Source organism: Monodelphis domestica, chromosome 5 (genome assembly GCF_027887165.1).
Source record: "Monodelphis domestica isolate mMonDom1 chromosome 5, mMonDom1.pri, whole genome shotgun sequence".
NCBI lineage: Eukaryota > Metazoa > Chordata > Mammalia > Didelphimorphia > Didelphidae > Monodelphis > Monodelphis domestica.
The window spans coordinates 276053573-276077206 of NC_077231.1; the positions used below are offsets into that span (position 1 = coordinate 276053573).

Genomic DNA, 23634 nt, shown 5'->3' on the forward strand with positions numbered 1-23634 from the left:
AGACACAGGTTTGAATCCTGCCCCAGTCACTTAAATCAAGTCACTTAACCACTCTGGCCTTCTGGTTCCTCATCTATAAAAATAAAGAGGTTGGATTCGATGCCTTTTGAAAGTCCTTTACAATTCTAAATCTGTATTATTCTATCACACATCTATTAGTTTATAAAATCCACAGTGGTAGCAGGGATGCAATTTTTTAAATATTTGCCTCATCCCCAGTCCCTAACACAGTTGGGACTGAAGAGTTTGCTAAATAAATTAATAGACACATAGAATGAGGGCATTCCATTCCCCTAAAGAGAAATCATTTGTGTATTTACATTGCATCAGGTCCTAAACAAACTTGGTTGTTGTTTCCATAGCCCACTGATTGAAAGTAATAATTCTATATATTGGTTCCATGTGGTTAAGGACTAGACAATGGTGGTTAAGTGACTTGCCCAAGGTCACATACCTAGGAAGTGTCTGAAGGCAAATTTGACCTCGGGACCTCCCCATCTCTAGAGCCAGTGCTCAATCCACTGAACCACCTAGTTGTCCCCTAAAAATCATTCTTTTGAGTAATTTAGACATTGAATAATTCAAATTGATCTACTGGACAGTTTGTCCAGATTGATTGATCTTTGCTTGGCAAAGACAATGTTAGTGTTCAGTGGTTATTTCTGATGCTTGACACAGTAAGAAAGGTTTCTTATTCTGTTTTTTAGTTCTGTTTCTAATCAAAAGTCCATTTCTAACTTTCAAGGTATCAAATCACTGCTTTTGTTGTTAATAAACTCTCTGGATTCTGAGTGTCCTTCACTGCACGCAACATCTATGATGAATACTTTTTAAAAAAATATATTTTATTTGATCATTTCCAAGCATTATTCATTAAAGACATAGATCATTTTCTTTTCCTCCCCCCCACCCCCCATAGCCGACGCGTAAATCCACTGGGCATTACATGTGTTCTTGATTTGAACCCATTGCTTTGTTGATAATATTTGCATTAGAGTGTTCATTTAGAGTCTCTCCTCTGTCATGTCCCCTCAACCGCTATAGTCAGGCAGTTGCTTTTCCTCGGTGTTTCCACTCCCATAGTTTATCCTTTGCTTATGAATGGTGTTTTTTTCTCCTGGATCCCTACAAATTGTTCAGGGACATTACACCGCCCCTAATGGAGAAGTCCATTACGTTCGATTATACCACATATGATGAATACTTTTAAGGGAAGATTGTTACACAAAGTATAACAGGATCATAATGATTTGATTTTATTGTTATGTTTGTTTTGCTGCTAAAAAGATACTCCAAGGCTGAGTGGTTGAGTTTCTTTTTTCCTACTTTGGGACAGGTGACTGATATCACCAGGACCAAGTGACTAATCTGTAATAATCTGTAACAATACAAAGTTTATCTGTATGCCTTCCCCGAAACAAATAGCATTTTAGAACCAGAAGGGACTCTGTGTCCAACTTTTTCATTTTAGAGCTAAAAAAAGCAAGAATCAGACAAATTCTTTGATATGCTCAGAGTAGGAAATAAATACCTAAACTCATAGCTCCCAATGCAATGTTTTTCTCCCCGTGCTGTACTGTAGCATCTTTATTTCATGTATTTCTTCAATATGTTTTTCATATCAACATCAGAAATCACATGGTATAATATGCCTAAAATACTTCAGAAATACATTTTATATTGAGCCTATAGGTTATTCATGGGTTGAATTACACAGAATTGTTAAGAATGCCCAAGTGACCCCCAATATAAAATCTACCTTTTAAACCCCAACATTCTTTTTGTGATATTATATAGCTAAAAAGTATGAAATTCCATCTTCACCAAAGCATCGAAATTGGAGGTGAACAGCAGGGCAATAGTGCTGTGGAAGGTGAATATAAGAAGATGTATGAATAAAAAATAGGATCTGAAAGGTAGTTAGGCTAGACATGAATCAAGATTCAGGAATAAAAAATCGTCTAAGTGCTATAATGTTGCCCATGGAGTGTTTTGAAAGCTTTCAATGTGTCAAGTACATCATGTAGGCAATATTTACTAGAGGGCATGAGCAAGATTCATGCCACATGAGAAGGTATGGATAGGTTCCATGCTTATTTTTTTTTTAAACCCTTATCTTCCATCTTGGAATCAATATTGTGTTGGTTCCAAGGCAGAAGAGTGGTAAGGGCTAGGCAATGGGGGTCAAGTGACTTGCCCAGGATCACACAGCTAGGAAGTGTCTGAGGCCAGATTTGAACCCAGGATCTCCCATCTCTGGGCCTGGCTCTCAATCCACTGAGCCACCCAGTTGCCCCCTCGTTCCGCACTTAAAAGGGGACACATTTTCATAATATTATGATAGATCTGCTGAAGTAAATAGATTTCATCTACTGGTACTCGATACCTTATAAACTGTAAAAATATTTTCTTACAAAAGGGAAAGCCCATTCATCTTAGATTATATCCCTGAAACTGGAAAATTATTGTTTAATTCTGTTTATGTTTGCACCAATGGAAATAGGCTTCTTAATAAATCTATATCTCCAAACACTACTACATTCATGAAAAGCTTCTATAATAAAACAATGATTTGGCCCAGGGATGAAGGAGAGAAGTTAGTTCTTTTCACCAACATTAGCATTATAGTGGAATTCTGTAGGGCACATCTTCATTTCCTGATTTTTGCCAACAATTTCAAGAATATAATTTTTACAATAAAAAAATGAACTGTGAATTGGAGCTCATTGTGTTCCATTCTACTGTAAAATACAGAGAGGGAAATATTTCACTTTACTCTTTCCATTTTTTACCTCTTCATCTAGACTTTCATTAGATGAATGAAAGAGTCTCGTGGCAGCTACATATCCAGGCTGCATACCTGCTGAGAGATGGATGCCTAGGTTGGATGGCTCACAATGAGTAAAGCCATGTCCCTCAGAAGTTGCTTAAATGAGACCACTACATAGAAGGCAGGGTGTTGTCATGGAGAAAGCAATGGGCTTGAAGTCAAAAGACCTGACCTCAAGTCTTAGACTGTACATGATCTTGGCCAACTCACTTAACCCTTTGGGACCTCAGTTTCCTCACTTGTAAAACGAGGGGGTTAGACGAGATGATTCCTAAGGTCTCTTACACCTTTGTGGCAGACTCGGGGGCAGCAGCCTCACAAATCTGTCTACCTCCTGACAAATCAATCCTTGTTCCTTACCTGTTCTAACTTAGCCCTTTGTCAGTAGTGCACATTCTGTGTAAATATTGTATGGAATCGAAGAGGATCTCCCCCAACATAATTTTTATTATAAACTCAAATACACATAAATAAAATCTGAATCAACTCTTAAATGAAACAAGAAACTCCAAATAATCTGCCTTTTGGATCTTAAAAATTCTATAATCCTCGGCAAAATAAGAATAATGATTTTGTTCCATGTCTTTTCCCCCATTTCTTTACCTTCTACATATAATTGCTTGTCTACAGTGTGGTATAGCAAATAAGGTACTAAATGTGGAATCCAAAAAGCTGGGCTTAAACCCTGCCTTTGCCAGCTGCTATCTATATGATCTTGGGCAAGTCTTCTTGTTTTTAAAATGAATGAGATTGAACTAGATGAACCCTACAGATCCTTCCAGCTCTAAAACTATGATCTTATGATCATTTAAAAAATACGTATGCATATGTGTGTTTTGGTGTCATGTTGTATTGCAGATATTGTTCTAATTCTGCTCCCTGTGGTTTGGGCTAATTCTCTGGATTTCCTTGCAGTATGATCCCCCAGCCAAGAGATCATTTTCTATCTTTAGCTTCAATAATATTCAAAATATTGTCACTATGAATAGAGCCAGTGTTAATCTTCTGCCTTGAGTATATTACTGTTTGGAGGAAGATGTGATCTCAATGAGTGAGTGTAGTGAAGAGCCCAAAATAATGGTGGTTAGGACAAATATATGAAGTGGAAAATATCTATGATGTGGCTACACCAAGTTGAAACCAGCCCCTCATATTATTTAAAACCAAAATGGCAAGTACAGAATTATGATACTCCTAATACCAGCCTTAGTTTGCTTGGATGACTACATACAAAGTAGTTAAAGTTTCCTAGTATGGTCCTACCCTGCCCTATATATCATTTACCACTGTTATCTATTAGGAGTCCTCATTTCCTTTTGGACCTTGCAGAAACATGCTCTTTTTAGTAATATGGAATTAGAAAAATTAAAATGACTGTCATCAATTATATGCTTTCTTTTTAAAAGAAGTATTAATAAATTCATCATCTGGCATAAGTTTGTAATGTGTGGAATTATAACCATCAGATTTCCATTTCACTTTATTTTGCAAATTAATTTCCATATTGAATGACCCTAGGCACGGCTCTAAGCCTTTCAGTATCTCTGGGAAATGCATGACTTTTTGGTGTGCCATGCATCTCTTTGGCAATGCAATGAATCCTATCTTCTCAGTATGTCTTTAAATGCCTAAAATTAAGTACCTAGGAATTCAGTGGAAACCATTTTATTGAAATAAAGTTGTCAACATATTTTAAAATTCTCAGACTCTAGATTTAAGAACTCTGCCCCAAGCCTCTAAGTTGCAAAGTAGGTATTGATCTATATTATTAGAGAAAGAGTTCCCTAGACCAGTGAAATCATAGTTCTAGTTCAAAAACAAGGTTGATGTCGACTTATAAGCATTTCTAAACACTATATACCCAAGTGATCCATTGACATTTTATCTAAACTGCATAATTTATTAAAAATTTAACCCACTGTCATGCTACTGCCATGGTCTACTCATTCCTTAAGTGGAAATTATTTCCAAGATTCAACAAAGTTTACTTCCATTATCTCCTGAGATTGTGAACTTTCAAAATAATTTATACTGTATGAAAGGCAACTTAAAGTTATTTTTATATTCCAGATAAGTCTAGTTGACTTTATACTTTTATTCTTAGGACAGCCTTCTTTCTCTCATGCACTTTTCAGTGCATGTAGCTGTACCTAAAGGATTTTAGATGACTATTATTATTCAGGCAACTTCAGCTGTGGTTTCCAACTTAGACTTTGGAGGCAAATGGAGATCATGCCTGACTGAATCTAGATAGGAATGATGTGGCTTGTTTGGACTGGTAGGCAGGGTTTAGCTCAAGGCAAAAATTCTATTATTCCTTCTTTCTCCTATCAAAACCTCTTCCCCAATGCCAAAAGGCTGCTCAGGGCTGTCCATTGCTCTTCCCCATTCAGTCTGACTTATTCACAGAAAATTTTTCCCCAAACTCCAGGCCTTACCCTCTCCTCTCCTTTGTGTTATAATTAGCTTTTCCAGTGTACCTCTAGCAATTTCTTGCTAGAGATAGATAGATAGATAGATAGATAGATAGATAGATAGATAGATAGATAGATAGATAGATAGAGATGGATAGAGAGAGAAAGAGAAATAGAGAGATAGATTGATAGATAGGCAGATAGATATTTTTTGCTAGATTAAATAGGTATAGATAGATATAAATGCATATGTACACAGATATATATATACATACACACATATACACACTGACTAACACACATGTATATACATATTTATATTTCTTATTGTGAACTAGATCACCAACAAATACAAACTTTCATATGAAAGAACATAAAGGTGGTTGAGTTAAGAAACTGTAAGTTTCTGTTCTATATAGTTTTTTTAAAACAAATTATATACACATTTATGTAGTGTATATATAATTTATCAAGGTGATAACAAAATTGCTGTGTATTCCTGTCTGAATTTTTCTTCTTGCATTTGTAAAAATGTTTTATTCATGCTTATTTTCCCATTATCTCCCCTTTCACACTAATCTACCCAGAAGCCCTCCTTTATGACAGAATATTTAAGCAAGTAAAAGAAATCAACACATTGACTATATCTGAGAATGCACACCTTATTCCACCCCTCTGGTCCATTACCTCTCTGCTTTCTAAGGGACTAGCTGCTCTGATTGATTTATCTGTAGCTTATTAGCAGAAACTAATAACCAGTGTTACTGCTCCCTGGAAATACACACGCAAATAAATTGCATTTCCTCAGGGACCTTCTAGTGATTCCATCACATTGGGGAAAAATAATAGCTTGGAAACCTGGTGACCAAAGTTCTCTCTTCTGGTCTATATTAAGCAGGCCATTTCTATCTCTATGCTCTAGCTTCATTACCGGTAAGATAAAATAAGGAGGGTGTGTGTGAATGTGTGTGTATACATATGTATTTATATGTGTGTGTGTGTGTGTATGTATATATATATATATATATATATATATATATAATTTTTTTAAACTGATTCAAGTTTAAAATTTTTTTTAATTTTAACTCAAGTTTTTAAAATGGAATTTAAGGCCTGATGCCCTGTCTCTTTTCATACTTTTCTAATTCACATTGATCTTGTCCTCAAAAGCTTCCTAATAATTCATGGATCATAAAACTTAAGAACTAGAAAGGATCTAATAGTCTGATCTATGAATATGAAACAGTAGAAAGCTTTTGTGGAATCTGACCCACCAGCAAATAGGGTATGTATCAAACTCTTACTGTCTGTCTACGACTGTAATGAAACACAAAGGTAAAGGATATATGTTTTGCCCTTAATTGAAGAGCCAAGACAACCTGGTGATCTATTAAAGTTTTAGTGAAGTTCAAGACTGTGCTTGAATTCCAAGCCTGGAATGCACAGATTTTCAGTTAGATGGGCAAAATTTTAAGGGCTTCCTAACTAATGATAGCTTGCAAGGTTTTTACATGTTGTTTCACTAGACCCTCATTATGACTCTGTAAGGTAAGTGATATTATGTCTCTTGAGGAAACCCAGGCTTACAGAGATTCAGTGACTTGCCCAAGGTCATATAGCTAAGGGTCTAAGGCAGGATTTAAACTCAGGTCACCCTTACACCAAGTACAGTGCTTTATCATGCTACCTAGTTGCTTGTGAGAATTAAGAAAGTAGAAGCAATGAGTGTAAGTGACTTTTTCAAGGAAAGTATTGGTCAAGAGAAGAAAGAGGGGATTTATAATTTGAGAGAAACTTTGGTTTGTTGGGGAGGCACTTTTTTATAATAGGAGAGAGCTTGAATTTGTTTATAGGCAAAAAGCTAATGGGAAGAGAGAAGACAAGATTTTTTTGTTTGGTTGCTATGGAGGGTTTTTATTGGGGGGAAGTTAGATATAAAGTTGTTTGGGTGGGAATAGACTCAAATCATGGACAGCAGGACCTCTAAAAAAAAGATGGGATTTTTAAATTTATGTTTTTTAAGGGCAGGACAGTAAATTTGTTGTTTGGTTCTACAGAGTACTGTACAGTTAGAGAAGGAAACCAGTGCATTAGGGGAAGGGAGGGAACAAAAAGAAAAATGGCAACCATGCTCATAGAACAGAAAGAGCATCCAGCTCAAAAGGGAGCAAGCCTCAATGAACAAAATGAAGTGGGAACACAGGAGAATGGGGATGTAATCATGAGAAAAAGCCCAAAGGACTCAAGAACAATGAGGTGGATGAGTGAACCACTAGAGAGTTTGGTAATAAATGCATAGAGAGGAAAACAACTAGAAATAAGGCAGAAAGGAAAGTAGCTGAGGGACCCTTCCTGCTACGATTCAATTTACCCTCACTAAACCAGTGAGAAAAGGAAGGGCTCAAAAGACTAAGATGGGAAGGGGGAATTTTAGACTTAACACAATAAACCATAGGGAAATACTGGTACATTCTGGAGCAGGATGAAAATGGTGTTTGGGGAAGATGAATTTGGCATCACCCTGTAAAATGGACTAGCTTGGAAAGAGGTTGGAGGCCAGAGACCATTTAGATAAATCAGGAAAGCATAGAGCCATTGTTGGCCAGGGAAAGAGAAAGTATCAGTAATCTGAATATGAAGAGGTAAAAATATAGACTAAGATGCTCTTTAGGGGAAGAAGGACAAGAAAACTTTGAGAAACACATTCCAAGAAAAAAATGACTTGGTGCTTGATGATATACAGTTCCTTGAATTCAGTCAAAGGAGAGAATGGAGTCTAAAGTGACTAGAGTTCTGAGCTGGGAATAATCAGTGATGGGCATAGAGAAACTATGAAGGGAAGTAGCTTTCATAAGGGAAATGACTCTGGTCAGGAACGTGGTTAAATGTGGGGCATCCATGCAGAGATGCCTGGTGAGAAAGGCATGTAGATGTGAAAGTTAGCAAAAGTGAAAAATAAAACTATCAGCCTGGATGAGGGTTGAGAAAATGGAACTAAGGATCCAAGATTGAGCCTAGGAGATACCTGAATTTAGGGTGAAGGTGGAAGAAGTAGAGCCAGCAAAAGAGACAGAGGAAGAGAAGATAAAGAGGTAAGAGGAAAATCAAGAGGGTATGGTGAACTACCAAAGTGACCTCCCTTTCAAAAAGCAGGTCTGACAGTTTAGGGTTTATAATAAAAATTTAATTCAATTTATATTAAAAATAAGCAAAGAAATGCTACAAAACATGCCAAGAGAGACAGACAGACAGACAGAGAGTAAGAAGGAAAGGTAGAGGGAAGGAGAGAGAAAGAGAAGGGAGGGAGAGGAAATTAGGATGGAGGGAGACAGAGAGAGACACAGAGAGACAGAGAGAGAGAGAGAGAGAGAGAGAGAGAGAGAGAGAGAGAGAGAGAGAGAGAGAGAGAGAGAGAGAGAGAGAGAGCAGTTGTAATTATACCCTCCACACATACTCAGTAGTAAACTCCCATGGCTCCTGGTTCCTTCAGGATAAAATATAAAATGCTCTGTTTGGCTCTCAAAATCCTTTACATCCTGACACTTTCCTACTTTTCTAGGCATTTTACACTTTGATTTCCCCCCCTACATATGTTATTAAAGATCAAGAATCTCTGACCTCCTTTGCTGTCCTATTTCCTGACTCAAGCCCTTATCTCTCCCTCCTCACCTCTGCTCCCTGCATTCCATGCCTTACTTTATGCTTAACTATAATCCCACCTTCTCCTAGAAGCCTTTCTCCATCTTCCTTAATGCCTTCCCTCTGAGTTTATCTGTGATCACCCTGTATTGTATTTGTACATCATCATTTGTGTACTGTCTCTTCCATTAAGAATGGCTAACATTTATATAATGGATATTTTGTGCCAAGTACTCTGTTAAGCACTTAATAATTTTTTCCTCTTATAACAACCCTGGGAGGTAAGTGCTATTTTTATCCCTGTTTTATAGATTAAGAATCTGAGATAAATTGAGACCAAGTGACTTGTCCTGGGTCACACAGCCAATAAATTTCTGAGGCTGAATTTGGACTTGGGTTGTCCTGACTCCAGACTCTGTTCACTGGACCACCTAACTATCCCATTAGACTGTGAATTCCTCCAGCTCAGAAATAGTATTACTTTTCTTTGTATCCTCAGCACTTAGCATTATGCCTGGAACTTAATAGGTACTTAATAAATGATTATTGACTTGACTGAAATGAATCATGGAAACCAAATGTGGAGAGAGCATCCCAAAGGAAGTGACTTTTTGTTGAGGGAAGAGCCAAAAGTTCTGATTTTTAGTCCCAGCTCCCCATTTCTGAACCATATTCTAGAATGAGGCAGGGGTCTTAGTGGCTATCTAGTCCAAGTCCCTCCTTTTTCCTCCCGCACTTTGGTCCTTTTCAGGTAATCCTTATGATTTGTTCCTTCAGTTTTGGGGAATGCCCTGCTCTTTGAACTCACATTTCAAGCTTCTGTACAAATCTGGGTGTCTCTTCTTTCATTGCTATTTACATCAGAAGTGTGCTTCTCCCCCATCCTGGGTCTCCAGCCCAGTTCTGTAAGCATTTGGTTCATGTAACTATTAAACATGCACAGAGTAAAATCTTGAAAATAAACAGCCTTGCAAACTTTATGCTGCTGTCACTTGCCAAATTTCCCCTTTGAAACCAAAGCTATTTCTGAGTCACTGAAGCTTAATAAAATGGTCAACAACCAACAAAATTTTAGGCTGTTTGTCCTCTTATCACATTAAAACAGCTGAAATCATTCTAAAATAAAAATGTTAAAAGCTTTGCCCCATTACTAAAGTGTGCATCCTTGGTCCATGTTTTTATTAACCAAATGTTGACATCATCATTTGCTGCCCAAACATAGGAAGGCTGCTTCTCCACCCTAAAAATGCCATCCCATATTGTAGGCATGCTTAATTTCTTTCTGCCTTTTTCCAAGCTGTTTGCTTTCTGAGATCTTTCTTGCTCTCCTTAGCTTTTAGGACTCGATTTATTGCTATCAAACAATCTCAATCTTTTCTGATCTAGAAATCTTCATTGGAGTTTGTTTCCTGAGCTTTTCTATCCTGCCCCTTCCCTATCCTTGAAAATGAGGGTCTCAAAGTTAACTAGAATTGTAGATTTCCTCTAGACCTCATTCTCCTCATTTGGCTCTAATACATCACAGCCAGGGCTTTGGGGATCCGAACCCTTTGGGTCAATCTCAATCTATGTGCCTTTTCCTTTTTCTTCTTTAGTTTGCTTTTCTTGCCCCATTTCTGGGTGCCTGGCACCGAGCACAGATGGACTCTTTATCACTACTATTTGAAGATGATTTGGGAAGAGTGAGAGGATTATTTTTTCCCCTTAGCTTACAGCTGCTCTCAGTATGGCTTATCATGAGTGAAAGGAAATGAATAAAGATGGGATTTCTGAACCCAAATTCAGCTGCGAAGAAGGGAAGGCCCAGACTCCTCCGCTGAGCTAGGAATTAAACAGGAGAAGGAAATCACTGTGGCCATTTATTATTTAGTTTGTTATTTCTAAAGGGAATAGAGCTGCTTTTAAACATCATACCTGTGAGTGGTGGCTGTGTGTGTGTGTGTGTGTGTGTGTGTGTGTGTGTGTGTGTGTGTGTGTGTTGTTGTTGCTGCTGCTGCCATATGGTTCTGAATGAAATTCCCATCACATTCTGTGCATCTGAAATCATTTATGTGGAGCTTCTTGGCACAGCTTGTGATTGGAGAATAAGCAGGCCCATTAAAACACTGCAGACAGAATGAAAGAACATGGAGATAACATTTAAAGAGACATTCAGGCCCTAGAAGGGAGTTTGGGGAGTGGCATATATTTTTATTTTAAGCAGCTAACATTTCCATACTTTGTGGGTTATATGTTTCCATCTGCCCTGGTAACTAAGATATCTATAATGCTCAAACACATTTAATATAGGGAGAGAAAAAGGCACCAGCCTGTGGAAAGATAGGTTTTGATTTCCGGACCAGAGTTTGTTGAGGACTAAGATGCAAAGGATGATTCAGTGAGTCATGCAGTCCATGTTTCCAGAGCAACAGTGGAGGACCCTTGCAAATCTAGAAGGCAGTTTCAGAGTCCCTGAACATAAGCATGTAACACTAAATAAAAGAAACTTTTGTTACATTGAGGGGCTGTAGGATTCTGGTGGCCTCCTGGGTCAGTGGGAAAATATGGTCAACTCCTCTGTTAGCCTCATGTATTAACTTCCAATGCAATGAATGGGTAATTAGTATTCTAGTGGCTGGGCTCAATTCACCACTTTGACATTTATTCCTGACAGCAAAGGCATATGCTCTGGCACATATGATATTCTAGAGCACTACAGCGATCCAACTTCATAATAAATTCAGCAGCCCCGTAATTACTTTATATTTCTATAAAATTAAAGTATATACTGGACTTTTCATTTTTATCAGCCATCCAAGATATCACCTCTTCAGGGGTTTTTTTTGCCTTGTACATCAAGAATTAAACATCATTTACATGTATAAGGAAGACCTTTCAAAGCCCTGTAATCTCTTGGCTTTCACTGATATTTTCCTTTGGAAATAAAGACGATGGCACATGTTGCTCTACTGTTCCTTTTGGCTCCTCCTATATGTTGAAAGGGGTCCTCTTGCAACAGGAAAGTTATCCAGATGCCTTTATTTACTGATAAGAGATCCTGAGGGCTCTAAACTCATTATAAGTCAATGGTATGATATGGCAACCAGGAAAGCCAATGGGATCATAGGCTGAATCGAGAACCAAAGCAACAGTCTTATTATACTATCTGCCTTAGTCAAACTACCTTTTTTTTTTTTAAGAAGAAAAGTTTATTCTTTTTTTTTATGAGAATGAATTAATCAAAAGAAAGACATTTCAATGAGCTGAACAAAAATGAAATTTCAATGAGCTGGACAAAGACTTGGCTTAATGAGAATACTCATTCTATTCATTGGATAAAATACACCATTTGTGAAAGGAAATTTAAGTTACTTGAATGAGAAGTTCCTAAAATATTGTACAAATTAAATGTATATGTCTAATGATAAAATTATTCTATTTTATGAGGTTTATTAAGGATCATTAGAAATCAAGGAATAAAGAGTATACAAAATAAAAACCCTGTGCCCATGGCTGGTTAGCCATTTTCAAATTTTCCCAGCTTACCACCATCACTGCTGAGCTACATCATGCAAGAAGAAAGAGAGGGAGGCGTTACTGCCATTTAAATACCAATAACATGATCTCACCAGTGTGGAGACGCAGGAGAGATTATAGGGAATTCTGGAAAATACCAAGGACTTCTGGGGAATGAAGTCTAAGGTTCAAAATCTCCATTTATACAACATGCAGTTTTCTTTCCTTGCTGATAAACATGGCAGACTATAGTCTTCAGTGTCATTCCATTCTGGGAGCCACAGTTTAAAGGAAGGATAAAAAATAAGGTTGAGAGAATTTGGAAGAAGGCAACCAGGATAACAAAGGGCCTTGATCATATTATTCTAGATTAGTTGAAGCAAAAAGATATATATCCTGAAGAAGCAGGAAGTTAGTAGGGAACATGATAGTTGCCTTCAAGTATTTGTAGGATTATTGTGTGGAGGATGGGATAGCTTTGTTCCGCTTGGCCCCAAAAGGGAAAAGCTAGTCACCATCGATGGAAATTTCAGAGAAGCAGTTTGAGAAGAAGTAAGAGGAAAACATCCTACCAGAAGAGAGCTTTCTAAAAGTAAAAGTTTCCCTTATTGAAAGTCTTCAAATAAACATTGGAGGGCTACTTGCTGGCTATGCTTGAGAAAGCATCATTATTCAGGGAAATCCCATCCACCACCAAAAGTTTATGATGAATGGAGATATGTGGACAAGAATCACACAGGATGACAAACCATAGATAGGTTGTGATGAAATCAAGGATTCCCTGAACTGTCTCAGACACTTATGCCCCTGGGCAAGTTACTGAACTGGTCTCAACCTTGGACTCCTCATCTGTAAAATGGGGGAAATAATAAATAGAACTTATCTCACACAGTTGAGAGGATAAATTATAGCAATGATTTTTGCCATCATCGTCATCATCCTAGAGAGGAGACTATGACATGAACATGGATAAATTATTTGTAGGAATTAACTCTTCTGGGGTAGAGGTGGCATCCTTTGTCCTGACAGAACTAAAGGACTGGAAGGTGAAGGTTGAAATATTTATCTGTCTTTGATATATGCAGACCACAGGAGGTGTAGAACATCCTGGCTGTCTAGAAGCAGCTTGTAAAGATTAGGTCCTCAAATGGCCCACCCTTTGGGGACTGCCATAAAAGAATGGAAGTTATGTTTCATTTCAATGATGTGCCCTTCCCAAGGGGGGAAAAGAGTTTTAATATCTGTGAACATTGTATTTAATACTCAACAAATGCAATATGCTGCTGATAGAGGGGGAGGAGGGCGAGAAGGTATTTCCAGTTTGGGCTTTGTGGTAATAGCACAATACAGAGTTTATATTGCAGTCATCTAGGCCGGGGAGCACAGGCGTAATGAAAACCAGCACTGTTTGGGCAAATATTCCCTGGCATCTTTATATTTCCTTTAACTGGAAACAGATAAAATGTTGGCGTGGTGTCAGAACCAAAGGATGGCGTATTTGCAAATGAAAAACACATCTTAAAGTTGTTTTTTTGCAGAGAAAAATTACGTTGGTCATTTAGATAGAGGACTGATGGCTTCTGGCTCCTCACCTAAATTCAGTAAGCTAACAAAAAGATGGGGAATTGAGAGCCTAATCCCATTTGTGTTGCTGTCTTCTTGTGCAACCTGTTTCAGAAAGTTACTGACCCCCCTTTTCTGAATGTTGCCTTATTGGTCAAAAAAAGGAATTTGAAGTATCAATACATTGATGACAGTTGTGGAATTGAAAATCGTAAAGAATAATTGCAAATATTTTGAAACTAGAAAATGCAAAATTTAAAAAAATCTTGATCCAACTAAATTAACTTATTCCTGATTGTTCTCTCTTTTTCTTCCTCCTCTTTACCAGCATGTGGGCCATTTCATTACTTTTTAATAAGGGCTGCATAGGAGAAAGGACAGAGAAGGAAATTAAAATGAGGTGGTTCTACTTTTTATTGAAATTGAAGGCTAAAAGAGAATTTCAGAGTTGTCTTTACCCTCTATCATATCATAAACTCAGAAGTTGACTGTGCCATTTTTAGAAAACTGGTTTCACATGTCCCTTTATTGGGGTGGGGGGAGCTTTTTACTTTATGTGCTGCCAATACTAATGAGTAACTAGATGGCTTAGTGGGATAGCGCCCTGGACTTGGAGTCATGAAGACTCATGAGCTCAATTTTGGCCTTAGCTGTGTGAACCTTGGCAAGTTACTTAACCCTGTTCACCTCAGTTTCCTTCTTGGTAAAATGAGCTGGAGAAGGAAATGGCAAACCACTCGAGTGACTTTACCAAGAAAACCCCAAATGAAGTCACAAAGAGTCAGACACAACTGAAAGGACATAACACTACTGCCTACTAGTACCTTTGTGAAACACATTAAAAGAACCAAAAAATTGAAATGGAATGGAATGCTATTCCAATAACCAAACTTAGTTCCAGAGAAATGTTGAGAAGATGGGCCTCCTGACCTTCATTGTAGAGATGGCAAACTAGACCTTGTGGATTATTTCATATTCTGTTGGATAGGGCTGATATGTCCATGATTTTTTTCCCAAAAATGTTTTTTCCCCCTTTTAGTCTTTATTATAAGGAATGCCTGGATATAAGAAAGAAGAGAGAAAGTTTCAGAAATTAGGATGATGTATTTTTGTTTAATTAATACAAATAAATTTTAAAATTAGGGTGTAGAACTTTGGAAGTGTTTTCTATTTCACCCAGATTAGAAGTACAAGGGTTCAATCCCATGGGATTTTTGACCTTGCTCTGTTTCTAAGATGATCAAATATGCTCTTCTAATAAAAGCCTGGTGGCCCTCTCCTCTGGGACCCATCATATTGGTGACACACTTAGTCAAAACCCCTGATGGATTTAGCCCACTGGATATCAGAATTCCCAAGCTCAAGTGATCCATTAGCCTCAGGATTACAGATATCCATGGAATACTTTCTTCACAATTATTCTGTGAGTTAGATAATACGCCTATGATAAGTGACTTGCAGAGGGTCACACAGTTAGTAAGTGTCTGAAGCCAGATTTGAACTTAGAAATCAGCTTTTCTGACTCCAGGTCCAGCACTCTACTACCTAACTACCTAAGAGATATAAAAGCACTTTATAACATTATTATTATATGTGCTATTTATAAGTGATGCCATAATTCTGAATTGATTCCTTTTGTCTCATTCCCAGTTAAATGACAATTTTGGAACAAGTTAACAAATTGTTTTTTTTTTTCAATTAAATCACAGTCTCTTCTTGATCAATATAACCAGATGTAGTTCAAATGAGTTTGAGAACATAAGAAATTAATCTAGAATAAATTATTAGAAAAGATTATTCAAAGGAGACAACTCTATTGATTACTAAATTCTGTTTGTTGTTGTTTAACAGGCTGCTGGGGCACTAAATGTTGATTCCTACTTTCTTCAACAGCGTTACCTTGAGGCAATGATCACTGACCACAATGTGTACAACAACCTGTCAGTGGAACATAATAAAGCACATATTTTCACTTACATAAGAGTGGAACTATAATGAAACTCCCTCAAAAGTGGAGAGTAGAAATTCTCCACCTGCTCTATCCTCAGAGTTTAAGAGACAATGAGTGCCAGCCTGTTAAGTAGTTTGAGAAGAATGGGGCCATGTCAAGAGGACTGGTCTTTGTCTCCTAGGTGAACATGGACAGACATGTCAAAAGCCACAGAGGCTAATTTGACAAATTGGAAGCCATAGAGCACATATGTTTTGACTGGGTGAACCTCTCTGTTCACCTGTCGGATAGGTGAGATATCCTGTTCCCAAACCACGTTTTCTCAGCACTGGCTTTAGACAAAAAAATACATTTCTAAGAGCTTCCATTCTAAGTCACCAGTCAAATATTGCTGCATGGGAAAAGTTCTTTGGCAATATTTTGTGCATATATAAGATGTTTCTAAAATATTTGCTAGTTTATATTTTTATTTCTCCTTTTAGCATATATATGTACACACATGCATAGATGTGTGTCTGTGTATATATATGTGTGTATATATACACATATATGTGCATATATATGTATCTCTTCCACATCACAACTTTCCCTATCACAGCTTGTTATATCATGGGTTGATGCAAGAAATAAAATGTGAATTTGGGGGGAGTTTTGTGGAAGATGCAGACAATACAGAAAAGGTTTAGAAATTCAAATGCATAAAATATATGTATAGTATATAATATCACCATATTTTATCTTTTGTGTAATTACAATTTTATCCCCAGAACTCTTTCCCAGTTTCCCAGTTTCCTTCTCACATTACGTGCTATCATAGGGAAGATATAAGTTTTGTGTGGCCCCACCTCTCTCGCTCTCTCTCTCTCTCTCTCTCTCTCTCTCTCTCTCTCTCTCTCTCTCTCTCACTCACTCTCTCTGTCTCTCTGTCTCAGTCTCACTCTCTCTCTCTCTCTCACTCACTCTCTCTGTCTCTCTGTCTCAGTCTCTCTCTCTCTCTCTCTCTCTCTCTCTCTCTCTCTCTCTCTCTCTCACTCTCTCTGTCTCTCTGTCTCAGTCTCACTCTCTCTGTCTCTCACTCTCTCCCTCCCCCCCCTCTCTCTTTCTCTCTCTCTCTCACTCATTGGGTGAGAGGCAGGCAAGAGGATTTTACCCATATGTTTTTATTTTAGGCTTTCAATTTTTGTTCTTTTATTTCTTCTACTTCAAATGATTACTAATAAATCTTATAAAATATAATTCTTGGAGTTATTGGGCATTAATATAAATCCTACATTTTAATATCCTAAATATACATAATTTCTTTTTTAAAGTTAAAATAAGTAAAAAGTTAAACTTTGCAAAGAGAGCATGAAAGTCAGCAGATGACACAAAGAAGGCTAGACATGAGATTTTTTTTTAAAGTTTAGTAACTCATAAATGCATGTAAGGTATTATAAACACTCCATAAAAGAAAAAGAAAAAAAATTAAGACTTCTTCTCTGGTATGAAAGGAAGGCCAAAAAACTTCATAGATTTTCCAGATTGGGGGTAGGAGGGCTGTGCTCCTAACACCCACTATGTGGAAGGGAAACGTGAGTATGTATGTGGATAGATAGATAGATAGATAGATAGATAGATAGATAGATAGATAGATCAAATGATACCTTCTCTAGTGCAAGGAGGAGGAGGATGAGAGATACCTGGGAAATTTAATGTAATAAACAAATAAATTTAAATTTAATTATATAGCTACCCATATATATATATATATATATATATATATATATATATATATATATATATATATATGGCTAGAGTTGATGAATCTTAGATTGAAAAAAGTTATGCTCTTCTTTTAGTACTCTGGATTCAATCTCCTTCCACTCTTCAGGAAGGCAAGATGGAGAAGAGATCATAAGACATCTTGAAAAGACCATATTGGTTTGGTCAGAGATAGATAGTAACATAATGAAGGTGTAGGATTGGCAATGAATTAAAGGAAAGTGAGGTTGACATGGATTGAGAGGAGTGAATGACATACTACCTATGAGAACCACAGATAACCTATTGTCTGTGTATCTTCCTAATGAATAAGTAATATAGGCAGACTTTGATGCAAAGGATCATGGAAAGAAAACTGTTCATGACCACACGGGTGGTACAGTAGAAAGAGCACTTGATTCAGCGTAAAAGGAGCTGAGTTCAGATCCCAATTCTGTCATGATATGAGTCATTGGGAAAGTCATGAATCTCTCTGTTCCTCAGTTTCTTTGTCTTCAAAATGAGGAGGTTATGCTAGATAACCCCTAAGGTCCATTTCAACTCTATCCTGTGATTCACTAAAAAGATGACTGGAACAGTGTCATGGGTGACAAACAGATTACAAACAGATTTCTTAGGTTTGCCAGTAGTAGACAAAGGAGCTAATAACTTCCAACCCTTTTGTTTCCAATTTATTCCAGCTTTATTCTTCATGACTCACCTTCAATCTCACCAGCCTTCTTGTTGTTTCTCACTCATAGTCTCTCTTGCCCAGAATGCACTCCCACTTAGTGTTGCCTCTAAAATCTCCAGATTCTTTAAAGGCTCATCTCAATCAACAGGTCCTATAGAAATCCTTTCTTAATTCTTCCTCCCCACCCTCCCTCACTCCCCTGTCCCTTCTGGGGCTTCTTCGACCACCCCTGCCTCCCTCCCTCCAAATTACTTTGCATTTACCTTGAATTCACACACACACACGTTGTTTCTCTAGATAGAATGGAAAGTCCATGAAGGTGCAGGCTGACAAATTTTTGTCTTTGCATACTAAATGCCTGCCATAGTAACTGGCACATAGTGCAAAATAAACGTTTGTTGAAAGATTGCTTGAATTTGAGGCAAACACCAGACTGCTCATAATGATTTATGCCATAAGAGAGGGTAGAAGTGGACTGATAACTAAAAGGAAATCTTGATCCAGTCTTAATCCTGGTTGGAGATTTATGGGTTTAGGGGGGACTCACTTTCTTTGGGACTTTTGTGATTCCTGCCAGACCTGCTGAAATTAAAAAAATAAAGATAAATTATGCTTTTGGTTGATTTTGGGGACCCAGAGAAGCTTTCCAAAACAAATCAATAAGCCAAGTCAATGCTCAAAGCAATAAGCCCTTTATTTGGTACATTTAGCACAGGGGAGAATGTGCTTAACTTGAGACACCTGGCAGAGGTGACAGTGAGGTGAAAGGGGAGGCAGGAACAAAGGCATAGACAAGACAGGGCTATAATTAGTGATGCCTGTCGCCAGAAAGCTTCAGAGTAGGCCATGGCAAGGACCTCACTGTTGTCTTACAAGACACTGGCCCCCCAGACTTAGTACATTTTTAGACCTTTCTCCTTTCTCCCAAGATTTGATAGGCATAATTTCTGGATCCCTTTTCACAATTTGAATAAGGCCATTGAAGAGAGGGAGGGAGGGAGAGGCAGACAGACAGACAGAAAGAAAGAGACAGACAGAGAGAAGGAGAGAGACAAATGGAATCTTACTCTAATACTTTTGATGGGCAATGCCAATGAGTGAGATTACAGGAAGAACACAATGTCTGCCAGGAAGACTGCAGCTATAGTAAGTTCCAGAGAAGGGATGTGGAGAAGATTTAAGTCAGTCAGGGCCAGAAGGGGCCATGTTAGGAAGGACTTTAAATGCCAAACAGAGGCTTTTATATTGGATCTTGGAGTGATGGGCAGCCCTTAAAATGTATTAAATACACATCCGGAGAAAGAACTGTGGGAGTATAAACACAGAAGAAAAACAACTGCTGGATGATACAGTTCTATGGGGATATATTTGGGGATATAGATTCTAAACGATCACCCTAGTACAAATGTTAATATGGAAATAGGTCTGGCTCAATGACACATGTAAAACCCAGTGGAATTGCTCATTGGCTACAGGAAAGGGGTGGGAGGGGAGAGAAAAAACATGAATCATGTTACCATGGAAAAATAGTCTAAATTAAATAAATAAGCTTTTATAAAAAAGAAAAAAATATTAAATAGGGGCATATTGCAAGGCCAGATCTTGGGTTTAAAAGAAAAGATTTAGGTATTGTTTTTTTTTTCACTGTCTATCACACCCCCATTCAGTTGACAAAGTGTAAAAACTGGGCCTTTGAACAGCTTCTCAGGAGCCATATCTCCTACCAAAACGACATACTCTGTCACCCATAATGACATTCTGTTATAAAAATGCACTCCTTCACACTCTCAAAGTCTGGATACCTTCTTATACAGATTGTGGTTGGTGGGACCCTGGAGTTCCTCCTTGGACTCTTTTAGGCATTGCAGGGGCCACCACAATAATAGAGAAAAAGAAGTTGGAGCTTCCCGGGTTCCTCTGAACCTCACTCTTAAAACCACTAAAGTAGTCTATAAATGGAACTTTTCAGTGCTGGACCTGTGAGAAGCCCTTATATCTAAGTCCTTAAATTGACCACCTCTAACCAAGGCCAAGATACACACTCCAAAAAACTAGCCAACTGGACAATACCAGGTTCTTCCCCAGTGATTCTGACAGTTGTGGGCTGTAGTAACACATGCTACATTACTTTCAACTAATTGCCATTAATGTCATTTAATAATATTTATAATTTATATTTATAATTAATAAAGGCATTTTATAATAATTAATGGCAAACTATTGGCATTGAACCCTTCACTTAGCCCCATTAATTATGAGTAGAAAGAAGACTATATATTCCAAGATGTCCTGGAGTGGGGAGGTGGTAGGACTTTCTTACAGTCCTCATAGACTGAGAGGGCCCAAAGAGAAAACATGGACCAGTATCCAACTTCCATGGCTCCGAGTGGTGGAAGCTTCCTCTCAATGATGGTTCAATGGCCCATAGCCTTAACTTCCCTGGAGGTGGTACGTCTAGGCCTACACCCCTGTAACTTTAGCTGAGCTAAAAGGGGCCAGAGCTAACACCCTGCAGCCATCAATGCATTTTGTCTTGGGATGAGTCTTTGCTTAAGAAAAATGGACATTTTCATGTTTCTTGGCCCACTCCCCAATCCATGTTTATATGACCTTGCTTCCAATGACTATTCCCAGGGTTTGGCCCTGTCATTACTAAAATCTCTCCTATGTGAACTCCTGGCTTCCTGTTTCTCCATTAGTTCTCAGTTTGATCCTTCTCATTCCCAACATGCTCTTTTCCTTGGGGGCTACTAATTTCCTTCAATCACCAGCCTATATTGGCCCCTTGCGCTTCCCTTACTGCACCCACACATGTGTGCAATGTTCTCCGCGTAGGCCATATGTTAGTGAAAGGAATTTTCTCCCTCACCAGCTTTAGGCTGATTTCATTCACGTATACACACATCAGACTAGCTTGTTATAAAAGAAAACAGTAATTATCACATTATCGTCTGAATGTGATTCTGCTATCTCCTTGTTCTCTTGAAATTATCTAATGTCACCACCATGTACCAAGCCCCTCTGTAGATCACTGCTGGCTCAGGCAGTTTGGAATGAATTGTTAGAAGGAATGAATAAGGATGCATTCTTTAAAGGCCAATTCACATTTCTAAGTAACCGCTGGTCCTGGTACTCCAAGGCAATCAGAAGTGAAACGGTCTACTTTGCAAGGTAGTTTCTCATCAATAGAAGCCTTTAAATGGAGACTGATTTGCCACTTGTCAGGTATATTACAGAATGGTGGTCCTGTTCAGGCGTCATTGAACTAGAGGACCACTACTGGGCTAGAGGAAAGAGAACAGAGGAATTGTGACAGAATCTCAGAGTAAGAAGATACCTACTGAGAGGTCATTTAGTCCAGTCCATACCAGAAAAAAATGCACCCCACAAACAGTCATCTGCTGGAAGACTTCTAGTGAGGAAGAATTCCTATCTCCCAAGGTGGCCCATGCTACTTTGGAATGATGCTAACTAACTGTTGGGAAATTCACCATCTCTGGGATTCTGTGACTTAACATGGCAGAGAGTCTTTTTTTTTTAAATTTTTTCTCTCTTTCCACTTTATTCCATACATTAAGGTTGTCAGATAATATGTGATATCATGATATAATGATAATACATCACTTCAAATGATAAGTTCATTAGAGGGATACCCAAATAAGTGCTATATAATGTGCTAGGAAGAAGGTTACTGAAGATTTCAATGTCATGACCAGTGGTGATGTGGTGATAGTTGTTGCTATTCAGTCATGTCCAACTGACTCTTTGTGGTGTCACAATGGAGTTTTCTTAACAAAGATGCTAGAATGGTTTGTCATTTTCTCTTTCGGTGGATTAAGACAAATAGAGATTAAGTGACTTGCCCAGGGTCACACAGCTAGTAAGAGTCTGAGGCCATATTTGAACATAGATCTTCCTGACCAGGCTGTATCCAACCATCTAGCTACCTTTCAGTGATAGGTAAGAAGGACCAAAGAGTAGAGAGTGGAACTACTTTTCAGAGGTTACTGCTAATAGTTTAAGCAGTTGTTAATGAGCATCATGGAAAAAAGAGAAAAGGAGTAGATAAAATATGACCAATATTGGGTGGTGAGTTTATGGGTTCATAGAGTGAACAAGGCTTGATAACTGACAGGATATAAAAGGACAGAGAAATAGAAAAGTCAACGTTTATCTTAAAATCTTGACCCTAGGACTCAGACTAAACAATCATGCCATGAACAGAGTGAGGTTAGACAAAGGATCGAGCCTAGGACAAAATACAAAAAGCCTAAATTCCAAGTCACTCAAGGTTTCGGGGGCTGGTGAAATATCCAAGAAGAGATGTCAAGTAGGCTGACTAATTAAGCAAATAGTCTAAATTAAAGCTTGAATTATAACTACTTTTTAAAAGAAATTCAATTTCATGTAATTCAAATGGATATAGATAATGCAGATTATCTTCTTTTTAAAAGTATTGCCAAGTAGTGATCTGGAAGGGGTGCTTTTTTAATGAATGGAGGAAGTTGGATGTATAATTAACAGCATCCTCTTATATAAAAGTGATGATTATGCTCAAAGCCTTAAAAACCAGTTTAGTCTCTTAAATAGATCAGCACCATTTTGCATGCAAAGGTAAGCCTCAACCCTGGTTCCAACTTTTAAGAAAAAGTGTCAAAAACTTTCTGGGAGAATTTAAGTGCTATTGGCAGAGATTGGCATTAGTAGGCATTAGTAGGAAAGTGACCATTTCCAGGACTTTTCCTAGCTCTGTAGTTCTTACCTAAACAGAGATAACAAACCGATTTGCTGTAGGTTCTAAAACATAACAATATATTGGTGACATAACAGTAACTGGACTGGGTGTGTGTGGGGGGATCACATGGAATGGTCCTACTTCATTGGAAGGCAATTAAAAAGCAACACTGACAACAGGTAATCCTGTACCTCCAGCGTCCATTGGTGGACCATTTTCTGCATGGCAGTGCTTCACTGACTACAGTTATCGAACACAAACTGTGACGTACGAGAAGAATCTGAGTTAAATTTGTAAAACATCATGTCAGACCCTTTATAGTCCCCGTATCCCCTGGTGATCCAAGGTTGGGGTCTGAAAAATAGAACAGAACAGAAGAGAGGAAGCAGACACCAACTTGCCACAGATACATGTAGAGTGAAGAACATATTTTTGTTTAAAAGAAAGACAGCTGAGAAACAGTCATTTGATCCCTGCTGCTTGAGGGACAGTAGGGAAAGAAAGGTATTTTTGTGATCACTCTTCAGTGATCCCTCTGCGGCTTGGTTCCTACAGTCACAACAAAAACCTAGA

The 23634-nt window shown here is 38.0% G+C and overlaps 1 protein-coding gene across 5 annotated transcripts in view; it reads left to right on the plus strand.

Annotated features, from left to right (window-relative positions):
* Positions 1-23634, plus strand: part of CDK14 (cyclin dependent kinase 14) — a 648447-nt gene that overhangs the window by 587318 nt on the left and 37495 nt on the right. The window contains exon 15 of one of the 5 annotated variants that reach the window (XM_056800184.1): positions 15793-15922. The exons of the other annotated variants lie outside the window; for them this stretch is intronic. The gene's annotated coding sequence lies outside the window, so the exon portion shown is untranslated. Of the gene's footprint in view, positions 1-15792; positions 15923-23634 lie in introns of those variants that run through there. 5 annotated transcript variants of the gene reach the window in all.